The sequence below is a fragment of the Maylandia zebra genome, linkage group LG16 (genome assembly GCF_041146795.1).
Source record: "Maylandia zebra isolate NMK-2024a linkage group LG16, Mzebra_GT3a, whole genome shotgun sequence".
NCBI lineage: Eukaryota > Metazoa > Chordata > Actinopteri > Cichliformes > Cichlidae > Maylandia > Maylandia zebra.
This window is the reverse complement of record NC_135182.1, coordinates 25,339,764-25,344,791: the sequence shown is the minus strand read 5'-3', so window position 1 is coordinate 25,344,791 and position 5,028 is coordinate 25,339,764.

Genomic DNA, 5,028 nt, shown 5'->3' with positions numbered 1-5,028 from the left:
CGTCCGTGTGCCGACGGAAGGGGACGCGCAAGCGAGAGCGCGCCTCTTGGCCAGCATAGACAGAGCTCTGAGAGATGCGTCAGTAAGGAGGAGGTGTGAAGACAAGATAAGAGTAATAACAGCCCTCCAGTAATGAAGAAAACGAGTATTATTGTGGCATTTTGTATATAACTTTGCCAGATGCGCAAGAACGTCGCCTAGCCTGCTACTGGTTCGCTATGACCTTAGTGTAATGCAGCGTAATTGGATATCTTATACGATGGAAACGGGGTAGTGGATACAAAACAAGGATGTTTGACTGCTTAAATGTGTTGGAGCCACACGCAAGTTGTGAACATGCATGCATCAGGTGGAGTACAGAATGGTTATAACTTCTGTAACTTGAGTTTTGCACCAACATTTGTGCTGAACATAAATAGTTAACATTAACATGGGGAATTTGTAGCAGCAGTACACAGTGCCTAGAATATGCATCATTGGTCACATTAGCAAGAAAACTCGCTGTATTGCAGAAACACACTTATTTTACAGAGAAAGTGTGAAATCTGTGCAGGTTTCATGAGGAGGCGATGAAAGCCTTCATTAAAGAATGCAAACAAGTATGAAGCCACTAGAAAAAAATAATGGAAAAAGTAGATGTCATTTTGGTTGTGTTGGTGGTTGAGATGTTGGTCATTACTAGGGAATTGGAAAACACTGATTATAAAATGAGCTGGCTTGTGATCTAGAGCTGGAGGTGTGTGTTATCAATCTCTCAACTCACCTCCCTCTGAGCACTGCAGCTCTCTGCTGTTTATTTAGCCGGGTGTTATGTAAATGTGTAGTCACTATGTTTCCTGTAAGAAACCATTGGTTGATGTTTAGTCTCTTATGATTGACTGGTGGATGTAGATTGGCTTTATAGCTGTTATGGCAGGGTGTGGAAATAAAATATGGCCACTTTGTGATGTGTTGCGTAGGCTGATCATGCACTGTGGACTTGCATTTGCTTCATTTGATTTAATAAGAAAACATAAGACTGGAAAATGAAAATAAATTGGTCTTAAATTTTCTGCACTGCAGTCTACTCGGCTTGGCCACAGTGATAAAGAATTATCATTGCTGCTGCCTACAACAACACCTGTGAGAAGCTGAAGCTCCTGTTAGTCACTGAGAATAAAGTATTGGTTGCCAAATGATACAAAACCTTTACTGAATCACATATAGACAGAGTGAAAAATTTGGTTCTTGTAAGTGTTGACTTTTGGATAAATGTTCCATTTCCTTAGAGATAAATCTGTGGACAGCCTTAATCTCTACAATATCTACATCAGGTGATTCTATGCTCCTCAAAACAAACACTGGTCACATGTAACAAACCTCCTTTATCTATTTAAAAAAGCTCATTTGTGAAACTGACATTTTATTTGATATGCTGGCTCTTGGGTTTCTCCAGTGGGGCGATCGTGGCTCAAGAGTTTGCACTTCGTCTTGTAATCGGAAGGTTGCCTGTTCGAGCCCCGACTCCAGCAGTCTCAGTCGTTGTGTGCTTGGGCAAGATACTTCACCCATTGCCTGCTGGTGGTGGTCAGAGGGACTAGTGGCACCAGTGTCTGGCAGCCTCGCCTCTGTCAGTGCGCCCCAGGGCAGCTGTGGCTACAATGTAGCTTGCCATCAACGGTGTGTGAATGGGTGGATGACTGAATGTAGTGTGAAGCGCTTTGGGGTCCATAGGGACTAAGTAAAGCGCTATACAAATACAGGCCATTTAGTCTATGCATAACAAGTGGCCTTGTTCTGTGGGAAAGGAGAAATACAATTAAGTAATTCTGGGAAACCACAAGCCTATTAAAGTGGAAATGTCCCTTCTTTTAATAAACCCTCCGGAAAGTAAACCAATTTGATCAAAGTGTTGAACCTTTGGGGGAAGCCATCTATGTTGTTATGTTTAGGTAGTACAACCTGCAATGAATCTGCAGTGAATTAAGGCAATTCAGAGGCCAAAAGAGGGTCCAACACTCATACTGGTAAGGTGTACCACTAAAATACAATTGAGTGTATATTATGCTGTTTTAATGCTAAAACAATTAATGGATCTATGAGAATGCAACCTTAAGTGGATATAATTTATTGGAATTTATTGGCCTGGGAGCTGCTGCCATTCCCCTTTGAGACATTCTACAAACCGCAGCCTCAATTCATGCTCAAGACATCTGCCATTATCTACTAGAAATGGTGTCAAACCTAAAATGAGGATCTCATCCCAGGTAGTGAACTAAAAACAAAAACAAAACCTTAACTTAGCGATCCATTTCAAAGTGTTCAGCTTAGATGTTCAAAATGCAGGGTCAATTCCCTAATTTGTGCACTCAAATATTCTTAAAACAAGTGCGTACACAAAATTATCAATCGGCGAAACGTGTTTATGAGCCAAATCAATTTCAGTTATTCAGTGTAGTGAATTAGAATGATTCTAAATCAAGAGCAACATGCTCACTCTTTGCAATCAAAGGCTCGGGCTGCAATAATTAAGGTGTCGAATGTTGTGTCCCCTAAGGCAAGAACTGTCGCCGAGGAAGGAAGCAGGTGGAGGACAAGAACCGCCTGATCTGTCAAACCAAGATCAGAGACTCAGTGCAATAATTTGACAAACCTCCATAACCTAGGTCTTACAAAGAAATGAGAGTGAAAGTGATGAAATCCAAGGATGGAAACTGAATAAATTTTATGGTTATTTAACACATTTGAAAGCTGATACAAGCAGTAAGGGAACTAATGGTATTAAATGTTGTTTTCAGTCAAATCCCTTTCAGTCATTGTTTTAATATGCTTTATATACATTCATTTAAAATATATGTTTTACTATTTGGGGATTCGGTATTTGTCCATATTACACAATGTGAAAAATTTCACACAAGAAAATATTGAGTAATCCCGGATAGTAAACCACAGATTTGTGCGTACACAGGTTTGTAAAAAAATTAAAAAAAAAAAAGATATGGGCAACATTATCTTTACCATTACATCTACATGCACATATGTGTCCATTTCATTAGGGTTTAATGATATAAGCTGGTAATTCTGTGCTTTCATATGCAAGCAGAGTGCATGAACGATTTACATTTGAGCAGGCTGCTCTTAAGGGTAAACACCAATAAACTGCTTTCTAATTAAATCAATTTCTAGGGAAAAATGTAGGACTCCAGTTTCAGGTACCTGCAAGCGGAGGCTCGGGAAGTCTATATTTTACGTCTATTGCTGTTGTCTATCTATCGAAACCTAATCTTCCATCATCTTCCATCAAAGAAATTCTGACTGTTATGACCTTTCAAACTATAGACCGATCTCTAAGCTTTCGTTCTTGTCCAAGATCCTGGAGAGACTAGTTCTCTCCCAACTCCAGGCGTACTTGGACACGAACAATATTGCTGAGAAATTTCAATCTGCCTTTAAGCCATTGCATAGCACTGAAACAGCGTTGGTTAGAGTTCTTAATGATATTCTTGTAATCACTGATACTGGACGCTCTATGGTCCTAGTTTTACTGGACCTCTCTTCGGCCTTTGATATGGTAGACCATAACATTTTATTACTAAGACTTGAGCACACTGTGGGTATTAGAGGCACTGCCCTCGACTGGTTTAAATCATACCTCGCTGATAGATCCTTATCAGTTCACTTAGGCACCTTCTCCTCTTCCTCCGCTCCGGTCTGTTGTGGTGTGCCTCAAGGATCAGTTTTAGGCCCTATTCTCTTCTCATTGTATTTGCTCCCTCTAGGCACAATCTTTGAAAAATACAATATCGCCTTCCACTGTTATGCTGATGACATACAGATCTATTTTGAACTTACTGACGACCTTGCTGTGTCCCTGCACTACTTTCAAGAATGCATGCGGGAGGTCAAAGAATGGTTCCTGAGTAATTCCCTCGTTTTAAATGATAAGAAGACTGAGATTGTGGTGTTCAACAGTAAAATCCCTCGTGCCCAACTCTGTGCTGCCCTGGGTTCCTTTGCTAGTTTTTCTTGTGACTATGTCAGTAACTTGGGTGTACTGCTGGATAGCTCGCTCAAACTCGATAAGCAAGTGTCTGCTGTAGTGAGATCTAGCTTCCACCAACTGCGCCTTATCTCTAAGGCTAGGCATTATATTCCGCATGAGGACCTGGAGAAGCTTATTCACGCTTTTGTGACCTCCAGGTTGGATTATTGTAACTCCTTGTACTATGGTCTTCCCTCTTCTCTTCTTCTTAAACTGCAAACAGTCCAAAATGCAGCAGCCCGCCTTTTGACTGGTACCAGGAAATTTTGCCATATTACCCCTGTCCTAGCTAGCCTGCATTGGCTGCCCATAAAGTACCGTATTCAATTTAAAATATTACTCCTTACTTTCAAAACTATTAATAAATTAGCGCCAAGTTATCTTAGTGAACTTCTCAAACCACATACTCCTGCTAGAACACTCAGATCTGCCACTCAACTACTTCTGACCCAACCCAGATCTCGACTGAAGTCCCGGGGTGACCGTGCGTTTGCTCTGGCTGCCCCGGTACTGTGGAATACCCTTCCTCTCGACCTCCGCGCATCTGACTCCATTGCACTGTTCAAATCACGATTAAAAACCCACTTATTCAATCTTGCCTTTCCCTCTAGTTAATATTTCTTTTATGATTTTATATCATGCACTTCTATGCTCATTTAAATTCTTGTTTGCTCTGTACCTGTTGCTTTCCTATGTATTAGTGACAGTTATCTGTTTGCATATTTAGTACTTGCTTTGGTCCTATTTCTATTATCCTCCTCCTATACTCTATTTTACTTGTTAAGCACCTTGGCATACCCTTGGTTTTTAAGTGTGCTTTATAAATAAAGTTTATTATTATTATTATTATTATCTTTTTTTATCTGCTTTAAATAACTAAAGCTTCATATTTAAACCAGCTCAGGCTCCTATTTTTATTCCGCATTATAGAGAGACTTTATAAGGAGCTCTCAGTAGAGAAATTACAATCACAGTTGTTGTTTTTAATTAGCAGTGACTTTTTTGCC